The 23,602-nt window shown below is 40.9% G+C and overlaps 1 protein-coding gene across 9 annotated transcripts in view; it reads right to left on the bottom strand.

Moving 5' to 3' along the window:
* Positions 1 to 23,602, bottom strand: part of KIAA0825 (KIAA0825 ortholog) — a 243,184-nt gene that overhangs the window by 208,051 nt on the left and 11,531 nt on the right. The gene's annotated exons all lie outside the window — the stretch shown is intronic.

The following is a 23,602-nucleotide window of genomic DNA, read 5'->3' as shown; positions in this document are numbered from 1 at the left end:
AATGTCTAAGACCAATAATTACTTTTCCCAGAAAGACTGAACAGCATTGTTTTTTTTCCTGAGGAACAAGAACATAAGATATATATGAGACTAACGGTGCATTCTCTGCAGAATTGTCTATCTAATTGTGGCAATAAGAACTGCTATTTAGGTATAATATTTGAGTTTTGTCATTTTGTGGCACTTACAAACTCAGAGAGAAGAGGTAATACTTTATAAACCCCCCCCCAAATCCCTCACAGAACCATGCTCTGAAAAGCATCTGCTATGGCATTCCTGTCTTGCTCATCATTAGTGTCTAAAACTGCACAGATTTATAAGGACTGTTTTGAAAGAACTTATCTTTAAGCACAGTGGTAAAGAACCAAAAGTACACTATTTTCAACTAAAAACCTCACAAATACCTACTAGCTACTTCTAAAAGTCTTTTCTTTTCTTGTTTATTGGAAAAATCCTCCACTGTAACACAATACACTTTAAGGACAATGGTATTTTAAAGACAGAAATTTCAAGACTTTAAGGTCCTTTCGTTCAGTAGATCAGACACAGAGTTGCTGGAATTTTAACAGGAAATAGCCTTCCAATGAAACTATTATATTTTAAAAGAATTACAAAAATAGTCCGTGACCACAGCTTTTAAAAGGTAGGCTGCATTTCAGCTCCTTCATTCCCACACACTCTATTTTCTTTCATTACTACTCAAATTAAAGCTGAGAGCATGAAAGATGTCCATTTTATAAAAATGAAATACTGAAGCGCTCCACAGAGATACCTCTTAAATTGGCCCAAGTTTATAGTCACATTCTTAAAAGTTTGTTTCATAGTATAAAGGTAATGGATTTTGGGTTTTTTCCCAAATACTATTTTGGGTTTTTTGGATTTTGGGTTTAGCAGTATTATTACTGCTACTGTAGTAGTACTACACAGGGTCACATGAAACATTTTATTAGCCCTGAAAATTCCTTTTTTTCTTTTTCATCTTTTTTTTTAATGAAATGATTACTTTTTTCTGCTGCCATTACTCAGCTTGTAAAGCTTGATATGACACTGCCTAATGTACAATGTGCCACACAGATTCTACAGCACAACACAGGCTCATACTCTTACTCAGCTATGTTTTTCACCTTCAAAAGCACTGCTAAGCATCTATTTGCCTCTCCTTAAGAAAAAGACACCTCAAAATTAAAATAATTACAAGCTAACTATTTCTACCATGTTGTTGTGATTTAAGAATCATTACTGAAAACACTCCAAACCATGCACTGATTTGCTCACTCCCCCTTTCACCTCCCACACTCCCTGAGGCAGGAGGGAGAAGAGAATTGTAAAAGGTAAAGCTTGCAAGTTGAGAAAAGGACAATTTACTGGAAACAGCAATAAGATCAGAAATGTAACAGGAACAGTGTTACCTGAATTCCACAAAAGTTGTACAAGAAAGAAGATTGATTCATACATGGAAAAGCCTACCACACAGAAACCTGCCCTGAGCAAATGTTCACCACATTTCCCACAGCCAGAAGGAATGCCCTCCCCTTGCCCCAGTGATGATGTTGAGGTGGTAGAGAATAACCCCTGAGTTCTAGCCATGACCCATCCTGGCCACTGCTAAAAATAACCCTGTCCTGGAAAGAACCAGGACATTATCCACCCCTTATTAGGCACCATATAATTTATGCCCAAATCCAACACCTTTCACCAATACACATATAGTACATACACACAAGCCCAGCTATCATTTCCATCATCAATGGCCATCCCTTCAAGATATCTGTTGAGCTCATTGAGCCCATAGCTGTGGGTTCTCTGTCCTAGATGTCTTCCAGAGCAGGAGGGCTGGTGTGCTGTCAGGTGGTTGCAAGCTGCATCATGAGCTCATGACCAGTGTATCTGGAGCAGTCCATGCTTACTATCCATGCTAGTTATGGCATTCGGCTACTAATATACAATGAAACACTACAGACTGCTCTTACCTAAAAATCAAATTCCTTTCAGGTACACATCGTGTTTCTCCATCCAACTGCATTAGATGCCAAGTGTACCTGGGTCATTCAGCAAAAACAGTCCCACAGATGGGTTTGTCTTAGCTTAAAGCAGGACTAATACAAACTGTCTCCCCTAACACATTCCTAATGTGCATCGCAGAAACTTTATTCCCCTCTTTGGTATGAGATTTGATTGGGTAGGGCCAGGTTAATTCATGAAGCCTCCCTCTAGTGTTAACTAACCAAGTGGGCTTTGCTAAGTGCTGACCTCAATGTATGAAGGTCCAACCACCCATTGCTTTCAATGTGGTTTTAGCCGTCCATTGTATCACTCAATTTTCCCAGAGGCTGGTGCATGACAGGGAATATGATACCCACTCAGTACTGTGCTCTCCGGCTATGAGGTCTATGAGGCTATTTTTGAAATGAGTCCTGTTTTACAACTCCATTTTTTCTGGGGTGCATGTGGTCACAGGACTTGCTTTTTGAGGCCCAAGCTGGTGTTCCAGGCAGTGGTGTGAGGCACAGCGTACATCTCCGGCCATCCAGTGGCTCTTTACACCACTGTCAGCACTCAGGGCCTGCCTTGGCAGGTTGTGGGAGAGTGATATAATTAACCTGCTTGATCACTCCATATTTATATTTTGACCATTGTCCACCACACCACAGAGGCTTTACCTACCTGCTTGCTTAAATGCAGTGCACATTTCACTTCTGAATAACATGGAAAACAATGTCCATTAAGTGCATGCCTGACTTGTGAGCCCCTCTTCATGTTGCATCTCTTCCCTGATAACCTGATGTGTACTGGGCCCATTGACTGGAAATAATCCACTCTTATGCTGCCAGCCCAGGTCCATCTGGGACACTTTAATCTCGACACCCCAATCCACCTGTTGATTGTTGTGATGTTTTCCAGTAGTCCAACCTGGGTGCATGTGTATCTACATTATGTACTTTTACAGCCAACTCCTACACCTGGGCAGTGAGATCTTGCCACAGTTCAGCAGCCCAGGTTTATTTCTGTGTTGCAAATTGGTCTTTTCCCATTGGTTTAGCCATCCCCACAGGCATTTGCTGCCATCCACAGGGCTCTACCTCTACACAAGTCAGTGTAGAGGTAGAGCACCGGTCATTTCTCTCATTCAGCAATATCTACACTCTATTCCACTGCAGTCCGGATAAGTCCAAGGCTTACACAGTCCAAGGGGCTGTGTTTCCAACCCTAGGGCAATTGATTGCAGGTATACCAGATACTGTCTAGGTGAAAGAAAACTGTTGCAGGCAGTCTGCTGCTAAACGAATGGAGAAAAACACATTAAGCAGCAACACAACTGCCTTGTACTTTGCTGCCTTGGACTCCAGTTTATACTGAAGTTCCAGCATATACAGCACAGCAGTGCTCAGTGGTGGTATGACTTCCTTCAGACCACAACTCTGTCAGTCTCGTCTCCACTCTCCACTGGAGTTATGCACTGGCCATATAGGGCTCTAAAGGGTGAGAGTCTCGCTGACTGCTCCTTGGTGCTGCAAATCATGAATCATCTCACGGATGGAGGTCATGGAGTCCTGGCTGGTGTGACATTGCCAACACTACACTGCTGTGGTAGTGACCATTACCTGGTATTCTTCAGCCCTCAGCAGTCCCATAACAGAAGGGTCCTCTGAAAGGCCAGGCAAGGTATTCAGCTACTTAATGCCCTCTGTCTCTACAGCAGTGTCATTGAGTGACACTGAGTGGATGCCAGGCACTCACCAAAGCCTCTCTATCACTCCCCTTTGCAGCTGGACAGGGGACAGAAAACATAACAAAGGGTTCATGAGTCAAGGACCAGGGGAGATAATTTGCCAAACACCATCATGGGCAAAACAGGCTCAAATTAGAGATATTAATTGAATTTATTACTAACAAAATCAGAGCAGTATACTGAGAAGTAGAATAAGATCTTAAAAAACACCTTTCCTGCACCCTTACCTTCATCGCAGTGGCTCACAGAGAGACAAGGGTTATGGTCAGCTCATTACACATTGTTTCTCTCTCTGCTCAGGGGAAGGAGTCCTTCCACTATTTCCACAGGCAGTGCCTCCCACAGGAGACAGTTCTCCACAAACTTCTCAGAGGTGAGTCCATGCCATGGGCAGCAGTCCTCCCCAAACTGCTGCAATGTGGGTCAGTCTTGCACTGGGCTCAGTCCTTCAAGGACAGGCTGCCCCAGAATGGGTCCCCTCACAAGTCCTACTAGGAAACCTGCTCCAGCATGGGCTCGTCTCTTCACAGGTCTGTAGATCCCTGTCAGATACCCTGCTCCTGCACAGGCCTCCCACAGGGTAACAGCCTCTTTAGGGCATCCAGCTGCTCTGGTGTGAGTTTACTCCATGGGCTGCAGATGGATCTCTGCACCCCCATGGATCTCCAAGGGCTGCAGGGCCACAGCTACTTCACCATGGTGTTTGTCATGGGCTGCATCTCACAAGCTGCTCAGCTCAGGCACCTGGAGTACATCCTCTCTCCTCCACTGACCTTGGTGTCTGCAGAGTTGCTCCTCTCACATATTCTCATTCCACTCTTCTCTGGCTGTAATAAAAACTGTGCAATACTTTTCTTTCTTTTCTTCTTCTTCTCCTCCTCCTTCTTCTTCTTCCTCTTCTTCTTCTTCTTCAATATGTTATCGCTGAGGCATTACCACCATTTCTACCTGGCCCAGCCTTGGCCAGCAGCACATTCATATTTGGATCTGCCAGAGATCAGCTCTGCCAGATGCTGAGGAAGCTTCTAGCAGCTTCTCACAGAATCCACCCCCTATAGCCCCCACTTCCAAAAGCAGGTCACAGAAACCCAGTACAATCAGCTATCCCAAAAGTCCAATGATGCTCTTTTGGATCCTTGAAATATCCTCTTCCTGAGGTAATCTATGCCCAGGATGCACAGGGCGTCTTGGCCAGTCATAATGGGGTGCCAGTTTGCCATTCATTCCCAGTCAGAGTCACTTCAGCTTCCAGTACAGTCACGTGTTGGGATCTGCCCCAGAAATAGAGATGGATTCTGCCCCTACATATCTTGATGGCATCAGGGTACACTGAAGAGTGTCAACTGAAGACTTAATTTCTTGTGGGTCTGATGTACCAAGCCACTGGATCCACACAGCCCAATAGATCTTATTGTCCCTTTCCCTCACCTGGTTGGAGGCAGGGCCTCTCTCATGCTGGTCATGGTATTCATTGATATTTCTTGTAAATATGAACTGGACATTCTTTCAGGATTGGAAAAACATCAGCCCTTCTATTCTGTCTGAGGACTCACTCACTGGAAACTGGAGCTGCATTTATCCTTGAAGACTTTCCTCTGATGTTTGTTCTTCCTCTCAACTCACGTACCTGTGAGGCCAAACACAGAGGCGGGTTTTCCATCCCACTTCCTTACATCCTCTCTGGGGTCACACAGCAAAAAACACAGGTTACCTTGTGGTTTGTACCCTCTGTCTTGAGCAAGGGGGTACTTGCTCCCAATAGTCTAGATTCTGGTCCACACTGGAGTGGCATGAGACATTCCTCTCTAATCTGCTGAAGTCTTTTGAGTCTGTCTGCAGTCTTAGACAGTCTTTCCACAGAGAAGGTGCAGGTCAGTAGGGAGGAAAAAAGGTGATCATCACATGGCTGTAGCTAGTTAATCACCTAAAGCACTTTGTTCTCCTCCTGTCATGGACATCGATGCCAATGAGTTGGTGCACGATGATCATGTGTTGTGATGCACTAGATAGTTATTTGGATGCTGCACTGGGGTTGTGTTACATGAAAGTTTCCCCCTTTCCCTCAGGTGGTTTGTTCCCTTGGTAAGGTGATCTGTCCCTTGTAGCCCCTCCCTTCACCCCTCCTCACTGGTTTCGCATTGGCTGCGGCCCTCCGTCCCAGCCTCCCATTCCGCGGGTATAAATGTCCCTTGTGTTTGGAGCTCTTTCTCTCTTTTCACCTGGATGGTCTACGCAGCAGATGTCCCTTTCCAGCTAATAAACAGGACATCAGAACCACGTGGAGAAAGAGCACTTCTTGTCCTTTACTTCGTCCATGTAGGATCCGTGCGGGCTTAAATCCCAAACTAGCCGGGGGGATTTACAGCCCGAAACCCACGGGTTCCTTCAATCATGTGCTCCATACAAACTTCTGCCACGTGGATTGTGCACACTGGACCTCATCCAGACCTACAGGGGACTGCACATTATTTGAATCCCTAGGGATTACCTCCAGAACACTCACTCTCCCAGGTACTGGATACCTTTCTCCATGGTGTCCCACCTGTCTGGGTGCACTACTAGATCATCCCTGAAAGAGTACCTGTCTCTCATGCTTGACAGGAGCCACCTCCAAAGGCTGAGAGCTTCTGTCCTCTTCCCAATGCTCTTGTCAATGCCCAGATCCTGGGACAGGGATCCCAGCTGCTCGGCCTCATTACCATCTAATTCATATCATATCATGGGCCATGATATGGCAGCATTGGAGCAGCCAGGTCAGACTGGCAGCTCAAATCTTCTTGCACACCCTGCAACTCACCTGGGGACATGGATAAATGATTATCTCTGGACCTGCCTTTTCCTCCTGTTGTCGGCACGGGCTGTTCCTGCAGTTCAGCTGCAGTTTTTAAGTGGCCACAGTGGCTGTTGGTCTGATTTCCTCTTCTTACCCCTGAGGTGTCTACTATCAAGCAGCAGTCAATAAATAAGAGCCAAAGCCCAGCATGGTGCATAACTGCTTGCCTCTCTGGGACAGCATTTTTCTTTTAAATATTCTGCTTCTTCATCAGGGTCCCGCAGTTGTTCAGAACTGAACTTCAAAACCACTGGAGCAGAACAGACCGCCAAATGCTCATCCATCTTCTCCCATATTCCATACCACTTATGACTAAATACCCTTGGTGCAGATGGACTTCTTAAAAATCTCTTTCTTGACTTAACATGGTGAAAACCACACTGAGGAGACGTGGCAGACATAGCTGCATGAATGTGCCTTCCTTAACATCCAGAGGGAATGAAAATTCTCAAAAGCTGATGTAATAGGTATGAAGGAGTAAATGGGGGTAAAAAGGTGGGGAAAATCATCCTTCCCTGTTCCCCTCACAGGCTTGGTATAACTAAAGAATTCCCAGAGATTGCACCCAAGGCTAGGGTAGGAGCAGAACACTGACCAGACATTCCAAATTACTTCCTTGCCCTTGATGTTATCGTGTAACTGATATCACACACTACAGCAACAAAGCCATCCCGATCCCCTTCTCCACTCTGAAAGAAGAGCACTGCAGTGGACACAGAGTGCTACACGGAAGTATATATAGGCTTAGGTACCATACCCACATGAATAGCTCACAGCGTGAGCAGTGGTTCTGTACCTAATAAAACAAATGCTTAGACCAAATTTGTATCAAACCCACTCTAGTCAGATGTACTGTTATCTGAACCCTTTGACCCTGTGCTGGACAGCAAATAAGGTTGTTGTGGTTTAGGAATGGTGTCCCCAAATTTAGTCCTCCCACTGAATCATTTCAAACCAAGCTTCACTTGCTCACTCACCCCTCCCCCCGCCATGAGATGGGGAGGAGTACTGGAAGCACAAAAGATTAAGGGTTGAGGTAAAGTAAAGATTAAGGATTGAGATAGGAACAATATACTGGAAACAGCAATAAAGTAAGAAAATAACAGTAACGGCAACAATATTAATAACGGGGTCTACAAGAAATGATTCACATGCAAAAAAAGTTCATCACACAGCAATCTGCCATACATGAACCACCTCCACACTACCCTCAACAGGAAGAGATGCCCTTTCCCTGCCCTTGGCAATGATGTGAGGTGGTAGAGAATAACCACTTGGCTACTGCAAAAACTGCCCATCCTGTCTGTAATCCGGACATAAGTACAGCAGCATATATATACACACTGGAGTACACACAACCTAAAATGTGTCAGATATTTTCAAGCTTGCAAGGCACATTCCCGTTTGAATTGCTTGCTTGCTTGCTTATCCCCCTACGCCACATGCAGGAGTAGCTTCCTAGTCAGCCTCTCACTCAAACCTTCAAAGAATGCAACAGATCAAATCAGACTTGTCTTAAGGACTGAACTCATAAAAAACCTTCACTGCTCTCACTCAAAGTGCACCAGCAAATTCATGATGAAGCCCAGAAAAGACAAAGTCTTTTGGTTGTGAATATTTGATTACATAGAAACTGTAAAAGGATAGCAAAATTGACTAAATAATCTTAAAGGCATCTGTATCACTCACTTCCTTTCAGAAAAAAAGCTTTTCATCATGGCATAAGTGAGATACCACCTGCAATAACACCTTTCTCCTCAGTGTTGACAGCCTCTTCTTCACAGCAAAATTGTAAAATGAAGTTAAATTTTAAAAGTTTCCTGCTGTTTTTTAAACCAAACTCTTTCTATTTAATTATTTAATTGCTTTCTTAATTTGTGTTCTTGTACTTGACTTCTTTTATATTCCTGCTTTTCAGTCAACTTTCCAAAGAAAATGAGGCTTACACAACCATTGCCTGGGTTTGTTCTCCAAACTGCCTCAGGCCCACCCTCTTCCCAATGCAAACAAGTTTTACAAAGGAGTAAAAAACTCAAAACTAAATTGTTAAAGGTTTCAAGAAAATAGTTGCATAAATGGAAAAGAAAACCCCTGCAATTGACTCTGCTGAATTTAGCCAGATTTTGTAATCCAATATAAGAGACAAAGTCTTAAAACACTAGGTATTCCTAATTAAAGATGCAATCATACCGTGATGCTGGACAAAATGACAAGTGATCACCATTGACTCTTAAATGTCAGAGGCAAGATGAAGTTTGTAGTCTATGAAGATGAATGACTAGTATCAGTCTTCCTGGAGGGACCATGATAGGACACACAGCTGTGTCTTGATTTCAGCTTTCAGTGTTAACAGCCAGTACCTTCTACACAGACAATCCTTACTCTGATTTGTGCTGTCTGGAGGTCTTGGAAAGCAGGGAAAGAAGGCCAGTCTCCAAAGAACTTTTTACAAAAGAGAACTGGATGAAAGCGTCAATCAGAAAGAAGCACAATGTCACTTATGACAAAGGCACCTACTAGTTAGGGTCTGCAGTCATCTACATAATGATTTGGAAAACACCTTATCAAAAATAAGGACATATCTCTAAAAGGCTCCCTATTGTCCAGATGCAGAAAATAAATGGATTGTCCTGGGACATCTGAATTCACACAACATGCTTAGTGTTTGACAGATGAATCACATATGAAATTTTTTAAATAGAAAATACCTCTGACAGGCAAAATCAGAAAAGGCAAATTTAAGGAGATTCTAGGACAATTTAGACCATTTATACTTGTGGGTTGATGCTGGCTGGATGCCACATACCTACCACAGAATTCTACCACAGAAAATGACTAAGTTGGAAGAGACCTTAAAGATCATCGAGTCCAATCCATGGCCAAAGCCACTCACTCCCTCCCCCTGGCAGCTAGACAGCAGAGAGAAAATCTAATGGTTTATGGGCTGAGATAAAGATTGGGAGAGATCGCTCTTCAAATACCATCATGGGCAGAAAAGGGTCTAATTAAGAGATACAAATTAAGTTTATTAATAACAAAATCAGAGCAGTATAATGAGAAGTAAAATAAACCCTTAAAAATACCTTCTCACCATCCTTTCCTCCTTCCCAGCTCTACCTACCCCAGTGGTGCAAGGAGAAACAGAGTGGGGGTTGTGATCAGTTCATCACACGTTATTTCTTCCACTGCTCAGGGAGAGGAGTTGCTCCCCTGCTGCACAGTGAGGTCCCTCGCACAGGAGACAGTTCTGCATGAACTTCTCTGATGTGAGTCCCTCTCATAAACAACAGCTCTCTGTGAACTGCTGCAACATAAATCCGTCCCACAGACAGTCATCTTTCTCAAACTGCTGCAGCATGCGTCAGTCCTCCACAGGGTGCAGTCCTTCAATGACAGGCTGCTCCAGCCTGGGAGCAAGGCCCCTCTCTCCATGTATCTCCCACGGGGTCACAGCTTCCTCTCAGACATCCACCCACTCTAGTATGGGGCTCCTCCATGAGCTGCAGGTGGATCTCTGCATCCCTGTGGACCTCCATAGGCTGCAGAGGCACAGCTGCTTTACCATGCTCTTCACCACAGGTTGCAGAAGCATCTCAGCTTCAATGCCTGGAGCACTTCTTCCCCTCCTTCTCCACTGACCTTGGTGTTTGCAGAGTTGTTCCTCTCACATGTTCTCACTGCACTCTAGTTGCAATAACAACGTCTTGGTTTTTTTCCTTCTTAAATATGTTATCACTGAGGCATTTCCACCATTTCTAACTGGCCCAGCCTTGGCCAGTGACACATTCGTCTTCAGAGCTACCAGAGACTGGTTCTGCCAGACAGTAAGGAAGCTTCTATCAACTTCTCACAGAAGCTACTCCCTGTAACTTCCCACTCAGAATGGTCTGCTGACAGAAACAAGAAGAATCCTGCAAGAGCAGAGTCCCAGGAAAGATTTCAGGACTCGGATTATTATTAAACACAAAGATTTGGCTTTTTTAGGCACTTTGGAAGCCTCACTCAGAATAAGAAGCCAAGTGAGTGGCACACAGTATACACAGTCTGAAAGTCACTTCTCCAGTGAATCTCAGAACCGCATCAACCTTCCCTGTCTTTGTTTCTGAAGAACTTCTCAAACCATCTACTTGGACATTGCTGCTTTATGTTGCACAAGAAATCATGCAGAAACATGATGCAGAAGAAGGCAGAAAAAAATAAATGAAGAAAAAAATAATGAAAATTATATGAAGATATGTGTGGATTCTTCTTGAAAATAGTAAGTGCAAAAACCACAAGAGACATAAAGCTCATGGCTTGAGCATCAGTTTTAGATAACTGAGAGGAACTAAGGCAGTGCCAGCTGCACAGTGGCCTAAATGTTAATAGATAAATCATGAGCAACAGGAGGGCATAACTCCCATTATGCCCTCCCATTTCATAAGTAAGTTATATTGCCTTATATTACTGCCCTCCAAGTCTTATCCACAGGAATTCTACCTCCTTCAGCTGACAACCAAAAAACAAACCGGGCCTGCTTAGTAAGAAGTGTTGACTCAAAGACTTCTGCCTAGTCATCATTGAGATTGAAAGACACAAGACAAATAACAAAAGCAAAAAGAATGAACTGGTGAAGGCCTATGTGTTTTTCCTTGTAGAAATTCCTGTACTAAGTTGGATAACATCTAAAAATTAAAATGGCATCCTGTGACAAAGATTGTTTCTAATTTTTTATAAGGTTTAAATGAATAATCATATTACAATTCTAAAAACTGTGAAATGACGTACTCATTCTTGGCATACAAGTAAGATCTTATAAGGAATATAAGAGATTTTTAGATTTGTACTATTTCTTAGTATTACTAATTAATAGAAAGTTTTTAATTATCAAACCATAAAAATATTTTTTCACTTTTACTTTAAGAGTTTGTTACTAAAAACATTGTTTACTCCTTAACTTAGATATTTTGTAAAGATGAGAAAGGGAGAATGTGAGAAAGGGAAGAAGATGGGAAGAAAGCTTGACATGGTTTAGGAATGGTACTCCCCAAGTCAAAGCTGAGATTCTCTGAGATTCACTGAGATTCTCCAAAACCACACTACTGCTCAAAGTTGCTTCCCCCATTTTTTCCCAGCCCCTCCCCATAGCAGTGTGATGGAGTTGAGAATTGGAGGAACAGAAGGCAAGGGTCATGAGTTGAGAGGAGAACAATTTAATGGGAAGAACAATGAGACAAGAAAACAAATAGTAAGAGCAGTAATATGAATAACAAAAGTGAGGGTCATTTACATGCAAAATGCTCACTGCTGAGCCTAATCCAAGTGCAGCCATGTTTTCCCAACCAGAAGGAACCCCTTTTCCCTGGAAAATAGAGTCTGCTTCCCCACTCCTGGCATTGAACTGAGGTGGTATACCATAACCTTGGGGCCTTGGCCATGCTACCTCACAGCTACCCCAAAAAATAACCTTTTCCTGGTCAAAACCATCCTTGCTTGCTCATGTTGCTTTTATTTTTTTTCCCATTTTAATTAACAAAATGCTTAAAACCTACATTTAAATCACAGTATAAAGGCTATACTTTGTCACATTCAATTACATTGAATGTAGTATTGATGATATTGGGAATGTTCTATCTAATACTTGGCATATTGAATTAGTTTAAGTATTCTAATTTTTTCTCTATCAATTTTTTCAATTTCCACTTTTTTCCACTTTTTTCACAAAAGATAAAAGTCAGGCACTGAACGATATTCTTCACATAAGGGAATTTTTCTTCAAAACTCCTCTATTACATGAGATATAGTATACTTCTATAAAAAATGCCATGCAATAAGCATTTCACAAATAAACATTATGTAAATATTTATTTTTTAAAATAAACATTTTAGAAATAGAATATCAGTGCTTTCTCTCTTCACAACAAAGCGTTGCCAGGCTGTCACAAGTATCCAATTACATGAGTTGCTGGTTACTTTTTTACTCCAGGGTTATGGAGTCTTTTAAATTATACCATGTTTTCCACCGGCTGTGTTCCTCAAATTCAGCTGCCACTCTATTGAATACAGCAGGCTAAATGGGCATGCAAACCTTCAGACACCAGTTTCCTTGCCTAGCATTACATTCTCAATTACTACAAACTACTTACCTAGGCTTATGTGTTACCCACAGTATAGGTAAGAAGGGCAACAGACTATGATTGCTATGGTATAAGAGACAGTAATTTTTATAGCTAGCTTATCATGAGAAATTAAGCTGGATGTTTCTGTGCTGGACTTCCAAATACCAAAAATTCATTCAGACATAGTATGGGTACAGCATTTATTAGGGAAGAAGTAAGAATAAAGAAAAATTGAACTAATTACATAAATTACAACTTTTAAAAATGAATACATAGCTTTTAGAAAGGCAATTACATAGACTAAACTTACTAATAGTTTACAAACACACACTTTCTTAAACTTACACCATTCCACTTTCTTAAACCAGGTAAATTAAAGATACAAAGAAATAAATTTCTGCAGCACTGATTTTTTAGAAATTCTTCTATAAACATGTCTGTGTGATGTTCGTGTTCTTGTCAGATAATTTCAAACAGATGACTAGAACAAATAGCTATTATTCCCACCTTGCAATAGCTGCTGAATTACTGAATCTCAAGATTTTTCATAGATGATCGTATACTCCTGTACTCAATCAAGCATAACTGGATTGCTCAACAAGGGAAGACAACACAATTCCATGTGTAACTTATCTTGGTTTCCTAGATCACAGAGCAGTTTGCAGTCAATAGCTTTTCAACCTACATGCCTATTTCAGCTTTCAAAAGCACTGTAATAAGACATATTCTAAAACTGAATACTCCGAAGAACAGAGATGTAGAAAAGACAGCTCCTGACAAACGTAACTAAAACTTACCTTATTTATCATGGAATCAGAAAACATTTAGGTTGGAAAGGAGCTCCAGGACCAGCAAGTCCAACATTTGACTGAACATCACCACATCAACTAAGCCACCTTGTGCCACATTCAGTCCTTTCTTGAACACTTCCAGGTATGATTACTCTACTACTTCCCTGAGCAGCCTGTTCCAGTATTTCACAACCGCATCAGAAAAGAAATTCTTCCTTGATGTCCAACTGAACCTCCCCTGACACAGCTTGAGGCTATTTGCTCTCATTCCAGTTTTTAACAACCCTTTCAGTAAAGAAATCCTTTCTGATGTCCAAAATTAACCTTCCCTGACAGAGCTTGAGGCCATTTGCTGTCATCCTGTCACTAACTGACTGCGAGAAGAAACCAACCCCACCTCGCTACACCTTCCTTTCAGGCAGCTGTAGAGAGTGACAAGGTCTCCCCTCAGCCTCCTTTTCTCCAGGCTAAACAACCCCAGCTCCCTCAGCTGCTCCTCATATGGCCCTACTCTCTACATCCTCCACCAGCTCTGTTGCCGTTCTCGGACACACATTCCCACACCTCCAAGTCCTTCTTGAAGTGAAGGGCCCAGAACTGAACAGAGGACTTGAGCTGGGGAATCACCACTGCACAGGGGGACAATCACTGCCCTGGTCCTGCTGGCCACACTATTTCTGATGAAGACCAGGATGCCATTGGCCTTCCTGGCCACCTGGGCACACTCTGGCTCATGTTCAGCCAGCTGTCAATCAGCATCCCCAGGGCCTTTCCTCCTGGGCCACTCTCCAGCCACTCTTCCCCCAGCCTGTAGTACTGCGTGGGGTTGATGTGATCCAAGTGCAGGAACCAGCACTGGCCTTATTGAATCTCACAGCACCAGCCTCGGCCCCTTGACCCGGCCTGTCCAGATCACTCTGCAGAGGCTGCCATGCTCCAGCAGATCAACACTCCTGCCCAGCTTAGTGCTGTCTGCAAACTTACTGAGGGTACATTCAATCCCCTCATCCACACCAGCAATAAAGACACTGAGGACTGGACCCAGTACTGAGCCTTAGGGATTCCCAGTAGTGACTGACCACCGACTGCAGCACCATGCACCCCCACGCTTGTTACTGTACAAAGATGGTTTTGATAAATAAGAATCCCAGCCCGGTTTCATAAACTGGGCCCTGGGTTGACAGACAAGGAGCTTCACCTATTATATTCCATCCTGAGCTGTAGACATCTCACTGGTCAGGAGCTGGGCTGTGTGAGGATCAGACCAATGAACTGTCTACATCCAGGAGTTTTGAATTCCCTATATAAGAAGGCTCTCAACAATAAAACACACTGTTCGTCACATGGATCTTTAAGGTGTGTGTGTTGTCCCTGTCTCCAACCACCAAACCCATGGAGTATATGAAATTAAACATAATACACGCTCTGGGCCCAACCTCCAAACTTTCCAGTTCTTAACCCAGTGAAGTGTGCGCTTGCCCAAGCCACGAGCTGCCAGCTTCTCCAACAGAATGTTGTGGGAGACAGTATCAAAGGCTTCACTGAAGTCCAGGTAGACAACACCCACAGCCTTTTCCTTATCTACTAGCCAGGTCACCTGGTCATTAAAGGAGATCAAGCTGGTCAAGCAAGACTTGCCATTTCTAAACTCATGCTGACTGGACCTGATTGCTTGGGAGTCCTGTATGTGGGATATGACTGCACTCAATATAATCTGTTCCATAACCCTCTCTGGCATTGAGGTTGGGTTCACAGGCCTGTAGTTCCCTGAATCCTCCTTCCAACTCTTTCTGTAGTCATGTTCGCCAACATCCAGTTTTCTGGGACCTCCCCAGTTAACCAGAACTCATGATAAATGATGTAAAGTGGCTTGGCAAGCTCTCCTGCCTCTCAGTACCCTTTGGTGAATCCCATCCATCCTCACAGACTTGTTAATGTCTAAGTACCACAGCATGTCACTACTTCCTCCGGCATTGTAGGGGCTCTGTTCTGCTCCCTGTCCCTGTCTATCAGTGCAGGGGACTGGTTGTCCTGAGGATAACAGGACATCATGTTAAACACTGATGCGAAGAAGGCATTAAGTACCTCAGCCTTTTCCTTATCCTTGGTGACAGAGCTTCCACCTCCCCATCCAATAAAGGATCATCCACCTGGTCACAGCACATGCAGGTGTTGTGTCTCTGCTGCCCTCTGGTACTAATGCCAGGCTTTAACACTCTCTGCAGATGGAGATCTGGACAGCTGCATGTTTCTGAGGGAGTTCTCTGGCTCACATGCACTTTATAGCAACAGCTTTAAAACATATGGAATCCACCACTGGGCCTGTTCTACTTAGGTGGGCAAAAACCACCAGCAGAGCTCACCTGAGAAGCTGGGGAATGCCTGTGCCCTCCCATACACCCTGCTCACACAAGCTGCTGAGATAACTGCTGCATGTCACCTCAACTGATGTGCTTACACCCTTGCCTGAAGTATTTCTTGATACCACATACACTGTCCTCTTTCTTACAAATTCTACTGTTGATCTTGACTCAAGTTTTAGACATTTATTTCTCAGCCATAACTTCAATCACATATAGTTTTAGGCTGTTATTCCCTTCTTATTATGCAAGCCCTTATTATGCAAGCCCATCATTATAACGGACACCAGAATAGCTGTCAGAAAATAACTCTAATTCTTTCTTGTTTAACTACGGCCATGGGTCTTCAGGGCAGTCAGGATTTGGTGAAGCGAAGGAGAGATCTTGACTCCATTTCAGAAGGCTGGTTTATTATATTATGATATATATTACATTAAAAAAGACCACACTATAACTATACTACAAAGAACAGAGAGAAAAGAATCATCAGAAGGCGAGACAGGAATAGAAAGGAATGAATAACAAAGTTCTGTGATTGTCCAAAAGCTGCTGCCTCCTTGATTGGTCAGCAAGTAGAAACATCCCACATTGACCAATCGAGGAAGCACCTGCTGCATTCCACAGCAGCAGATAACAAATTGTTTACACTTGAAGCTGAGGCCCTCTCAGCTTCTCAGGAGAAGAAAATCCTAGCAAAGGGATTTTCACAAAATATCACAACCACATTTAACTTGTTAAAAAGATGTAACTAGTGAATCTGATGTTAATCATGCTACTGCAGCTGACCATAATTTAGTAACAGATAACAGATTTCTTTGGATATTAGTTCTAAGAGCTACTCAGCATCTAAAAAAAATCTCAGTTCAAAAATTACTCAGTATTTTCTCAAAAACCTTCTGACAGTTACAGGGGTCATAGATAAATAAGATAAAGATCCTCTGTGGTATAAAAATAATTACACAACACCAACAATTAGTAGAGAAAACATTTAGTAGAAAAAAAATACAAAATCCTGTTGCTTCTCATGTACTTTTTACTCAAGTTCCTTTTATTTATGTGTCTTTCAAATGCAGAAATTTTTTTCACTTTGACATCCTGTTAAGATGTTTTAAAACTACTGAAAATGCTTATTTAGTACAAAACCCTTACTTTTTTTTTTTTTTAATATGTTACTTTACTGTTCCAACAAGCTTTCCAAAGCAGGCAGGAGGTTAATGTGTTACTTTACCAAAATACAGTATTACTTTCTAGCTGCAGTGGTTCTGGGAACAAAAGCTATTAGATACTACCAAAACAAGTCATCACCTTACACAAAACATTGACAGAAATGTAAAGAGGAGTTGTCCCTTAGAAATTAACAAGAACTGTTTAATCACGGTGGACTAGTTTCAGGTGACCATAGCCTCCATAGAGGCCCACCAAAATCCTTTGGTATCCTACATTTCTTAGGAGATGTCCATAGGGAAAGATTCCAATCCCTCTCCCTTACATTTGTGTGAATTAGTCTTTGAGGGGAGAATGGAAAGAGAACTTCTGCTAATCACAAATACTGGTGCTACATTGTTTCTTTTAAAAAATTACAAATATATGCCTTTGCCACAACTGAAAGTTCTGCTCTAAAAATGAATTATACTAGGAAAGAGATATGAGCTGAATTACACATCTTGCCAAGAAATGAAATGTTAAATTACATCTTCACAGTCTAACTTACGCCAAAACACAAACATCTGCACTGCACCTGCAGTAAAAATACTATACTGTATAAATTGTGAAATGCATTTCATAAGAATAAAACTCACTACAACATGGTAACATGTACATGATAACATGAACAAGCAATGAGGAATCTGAAATTAATTCTGGAAGTATACAAAATAATCAACACTCACTGTTGCCAGGTGTATTTCCTCTGATCTGCCATATTCTAAAGCTCTAAACAATTATCTTACTTTTTGTACTTAAAACACTGCAAACACAGAAATGCTAGGTTTTGAGTTTATTATTTCTCTCTTCTTGCTCTTCAGATTAATTCCACAGATGGCAAACAGTAGGAAATGTAGTTTGATTCAATTAATCTCCCCTTTCATGAATACTAGACAACAAGGAAACAGAGATGGATTTCAACAGAACAGGGATATTCTCAAAATTATGAGAATTGCATTAAACTACATGGTAAAACCCACATTTTCAGGAAATATATCAGCTCTGTCACAACCCTTACTAACCTAAGAGTAAGTTTAACTAAGTTTAAGTGTGAACTGAATTTTAAGTGTTCTTCTATTTTAGAATACTGTAATTTGTGTTTTTTTTTTTATTTCTGCACTTGGAACTGATTGTGTACACAAAGCATCTAAAGAATACCACTGAATCATAGAATCTCTTGAGTTGCAAAAGACGCACCAGATTCATCAGTCCAACTCTTGGCCCTCGGCAAAAGACACTCCAAGAGTCACACAATGTGCCTGAGAGCACTCTTGGAACACTTCATGAGCTCAGACAGACTTGGTGCAATAATCACTTCTCTGAGCAGCCTGCTCCAGTGCCCAACCATCCTCTGACTGAAAAACCTCTTCCTGATGTGTAAACTAAACATTTCCTGACTAAGCTTCATGCCATTTCCTTGAGTCTTGTCAGTGGTCACCACAGAGATCAGCACCTGGTCCTCTGCTTCTCCTCATGAGGATGTTTAAAATTGCAGCGAGGGGTCCCCCTCAATCTCCTCTTCTCCAGGGTGAATAAACCAAGTGACCTCAGCTGCTCCTCATAAGGCTTTCCTTCCAAACCCTTTACCATCTTCATAACTCTCCTTTGGGTACTCTCCAATAGGTTAATGTCTTCCTTATATTTACCATCTTCATAACTCTCCTTTGGGTACTCTCCAATAGGTTAATGTATTTCTTATATTGTGGTGCCCAAAAGAGCATACATTATTCAAGGTGAGGCGCAATCAAGTGCAGAGCAGAGCAGGACAATAACCTCTCTTGACCACGTGGTGATGCTGGGCCTGGTTTGCCCTTCCACCTGTCAAGGCATATTACAGACTCATATTTAACTTTCCATTGACCAGGACCCCAGTCTCCTTCCACAGCACTGATTTCCAGCCTCTCATTCCCTGGTCTATGCACATATCCAAGGCTGCCCCATCACAGGTGCAGAATCCAGCACCTGACCATGTTAAACTTCACACAATTGGTGACTGACCATCTCTCTAACCTGTTGAGATATCTCTGCAGGGCCTCTCTGCCCTCAAGGGAGACAAGAGCACTTCCCAATGTAGCATAATCTCTAGACTTACTTTCAAGTTCTGCATCCAAGTTGTTAATCAATAAGTTGAAGAGAACTGAAGATAGAGCCCCACGGAATCGCACTTTTGACTGAACACTAGTCTAACGTCACCCCATTCACCATAACCCTTTGTGCCTGACTCATGAGTCAATTGCTCACCCATTGCATAATATGGTTATTCAGCTACAAGCCAAACATTTTGTCCAAAAGGATGATCTGAGAGGCAGTATCAAAAGTCCAATAAGATTACATCAACTGGCTTTCCTATGTCATATAGGTGGGTTACTCTGTGATGACACAGAAGTAAACATAAATATATATAGATGACATTTACTTCCCTGTAAGACTGTCTTTGACATACATTTCTTTTATTTTAGTGTGGCTGTCTGTGTTTCACATTTCCCCATCCAGCCCACATAAGGGTCTGGAACTTTCCTTTTACATAGGGTTCTGAGTTACCTGAGCATCTTCTTTAGCAGTGTCCCTACTGTGTTTTCAACACCACCATCTCTTCTCATGACAGTCCTCATTTTGCAAGTTTGCAGACAACTCTGTGCAACCTCTTTTCCTTTAGTCAGTCATTCTACTCCCTTATCCCTTCTGTTCTGCTAGGTTAATCACTCTGGATGCTAATATGCCGTTCTCTACTGTAAGATAGGTGAAGATGACACGCTAGCATGGTTAAACTGTTCAAATGTTGCATGACATTGTTTGAAAGATACGAAGGTATGGCAATGCTAAATAAGAGCAAAGGCTTTCATGTGTCACCTATTTTCTTTTGAATTCCTCGTTTTCCTAGAAAACTGTAAGACTCTACAGCTAAAAACTCCCAAAATGCAATTTTTCACAAAGTTCCCATACCAGAAAGTAAAAAAGGAAACAAAATAGAAATGACAGCACTCTTCAAACTTAACTAATCAGATGTCTTACTTTTCCACTAACTAGTCTATTAAAAAATTGAAAGTTTACCTATACAACTAAGAGATTAAGAAAGGATTAAAATTAAATAATACATTGTATATCCACTAGACACCAAAAGATGCATACAGTTGGTAATTAATGTATCTTCAGCAATTAAAAATTCAGCTATATGAATATTGCAATAATTTAAGTTTTTAAATTATTTATCTCAAAGTGGCAGAAAATATCGCTACTTTAAAATAGCATACAAGGTGCAAGTCATGAAAAATTGATGTGAAATAGCAATCTAAGATTTGAGCTCACTTCAAGCAAAATTATTAATGCAAAAAAATTCCTACCAAATTCAAGTCAATGCAAAAAGAAATTTCATGGCCCATTCCACCAATTCCTAAATTCCTAATTCTCAGTTTTATTCTCTCTGAAGTATACTAGCAAGCTGTATAAACACACAAAAAAAAAAAAAAAAAAAAGAGAGAAACCAAACCACAAAGGAAAAAATTGAGTTCTTTCTGAATTACTCCCTTTTCCCTTCTGTTTGCCCCTCTAATCTTTCATTTTCTGCTACACTTCTCCTCCCAAACTTCCCAGTGAAAATAAATGTTGGATGATGTTCTCTTAAGACAGAAGAATAATCTGTAACTGCATTTTACTGTATTTGCTGGTTCATATATCTCCACAGTGAAATTAACATTTAGAATCTATGATATCAACATAGTCATCATGATCCAAGCTGCAAATAATAGAGTGTGTCACTGTCAATTTTGCTTTCTCACACTTCCTTCTCTTCACTTCATCTGATTTTAATAATCCCTGTCAAACCACAAACAGTCCAAATTACCTTCTTGACACAGAAGCTTTCAAGGAAGAGACAGAATCTCAACTTTCATTTAGTGATTACAAAAGCAAGCTGTCCGACTGGACAAATATTATTTTCACTCTTGACAATCTCTGTAGTAAAGCATGCTTTTTAATTTTCACTGAAGCTGCCAGGGGTTTCAGATAAGCTTCTTGTTCAGCATAGACTGACTCACAGGATTAGCAAACCATCAACTGTAATTGTGTTTAAAAAACCCAGCAGTTTTGAGGAAAAAAAAACCTCAAGAAATGACAATCACATGTCCTCAGCTAACTGAGTTAAGAAAAAAACTATACAAATAATTTCAATTTAGTAGATCTCATAGGATGTTTCAAGATCATTTTGCATTTCAAAGATTGACCAAATGGCTGTTCCTAACAATGAAATATAAATCAGAATTTCAAGGAGGACAAATTTATATTCAAAGACACTAGCAACAGTCTAAAAAAGGCTACCATTTGACAACAGGAAATATGTTCAAGGAAAAACAAATTCCACAGAAGGATGCCATCTGCAACTATTTTCCACTCTGTTGGCTTGTCCTCAAAGTAAGCTCAAGAATATAACACTCTGCTTCACCTGTATCAATTTAAAACTGATTGATTTCTCTGATGAGGCACAGTATCGTATAATTAGGATTATGTTATAAGTTTATGTGAATAATCAAAGCATAATACATTTTAATACAAAAATTTTCTTCACATAGACACACTGGTCTCTAATTATCTGAAAGTCTACTGCTTTCAATCTTTTAGCTGAAAGTTGTAATTAGTTTTTGAAATGTTACTAGTTGTGAAAAAAGAAAACATAATAACCAAGATACTTCCCATCAGAAGACTCATGTGAAGTATCTGTTCAAATACCTCACATGATTGTCCCATGCATGAACTTAATTTATGCCTAATCAAAGCCATTTTAAAATCTTCCTTGACAACTAGTCTGTATATACCAAAACAATAAAAGCCCATCTTTGATGAATCTGTAAAATCACAATAAAATATGCAGAGACATATGCATAGATGGTGCTTAAAGTTCCACATCAAGAGAATTATGCTTTCTACTAATACAGAAGCCTTATAGTGCCCTTTCAACAGTTTGGGCTGGTAACTGGCTCTTCATGAAGACTCATTCATTTTCATGGCCAGACATCTTCTTGCTTGCCTTCTAATTCTGTTCTTCTTCCTAGAGAAGAGTAGGAGTCTCAAGAGCATACTGTTTTCCTTTAGCACAGCTAGTTAAAGCACAGTCTTGGTACTCAGCAGTATATTGATTCTACTACAGGTCTCCATCAGATTGATCTGTATGTTTTATTCTTTAAAAACTATCTGGTCAAAAGATCACTTAAAGGAGGAAAAGAATTATAACACACAGACCAACAGTATTGTCTGTTTTAATTAAACGGACATTGATTTACGCTTCTTTATGTGAAGTGCTTAGCCCTGACTATGACTCGACTTGTAGATAATTGTCAGTTTATATTCAGAGCAGAACTCATGACTTCACCCAAGTACATTAAAAAACACCACCGATAATACATGATATAGGGTTTAAACACTACTGAAGGGAATAAAAATAGAAGATACGAAAGACATCTATGGAACACTATATTAAACTACAAATGTACCAACTGATATGAAAATAGGTCTATAACACATCTAATTAGTGATTATCAAACTACACATTGTGTCTAACTGGTTTTCAGTTCTGTAACTATTAGGGAAGATTAAAAAAAATCTTAAGGCAGAGCCTTCTCACTAATTCACAAGTCATACATAAATAATTTTTCCACCTAGTTTCTCAGTGGTAGTCTTTATCATCCCAGAACACTCTCTCGATATTTCAATTCAGTTTTGCTACTTGATAACTTTATAACATTATAAGATCTTACATCTTTATTTTTTTGCAGGAAGCACAAGTCATCTCAACTATGATGCTACAAAAGCAAAAGGACACACAACCAAGTGTCAATTTTAAAGAATATTTATCCTTTAACAGGAATGTTTTTCCATTCCTGTTGAAGAAGAATGAAAGGAAAATAAAGGAATAGTTACAGTTAAAGGAACTTACTTCTTATCAAAGACATTGTAAACAATACCTTTAAGCTCCAGCTCAAAGCTCCTTATCATAGAGCAACAAAGAGTCTCACAGCTGCCAGCTCACTAAAGAAACATACTGTATTCATGGTGAAGTTCATTTACCTTTATACTGTTACTACATATGCCATGGAAATGCCACATGGTTCAAGAATACTCAGAGATAGCTCTAATACATTCAGCCATCTCTTCTGGGAAGATGCTGTGTCAAGAATATTATTCCAAGATATGATAGAGGCAAGAGCACAAAAAGGGAGAGAATTAATCATAACTAAATGAATTCACACTGGGAAAAAGAAATAATTATTTGGAGCCAGACAAGGTCATAAATTATTGTGCAAAAAGGAAAGACAATGAGCTGATTTGTGATGCAGAAAGGGCTTCGTCCTCCCTATCTTAAAAATTCTACTATAAAATTTATATCAGATTCTTTAGTGCCAAAACCCCTTAGCCTTTGGTTTCATGATTAAGAGGGCAAGTGTTCATAAATATCTTGTAATTGAATACCATGCACTGTATTATTTCTTACATAATTACAAGACTTAAATGACTTGTGCAATTGGACAAGAAGTAGAACTACAGTGTAAACAATGTGCACTATTTGCCAATTACAACAAAACTTCACTGAAAACTAA

Source organism: Motacilla alba, chromosome Z (genome assembly GCF_015832195.1).
Source record: "Motacilla alba alba isolate MOTALB_02 chromosome Z, Motacilla_alba_V1.0_pri, whole genome shotgun sequence".
In the NCBI taxonomy this organism is placed as follows: domain Eukaryota; kingdom Metazoa; phylum Chordata; class Aves; order Passeriformes; family Motacillidae; genus Motacilla; species Motacilla alba.
This window is presented reverse-complemented; position numbering and strand designations above follow the sequence as displayed.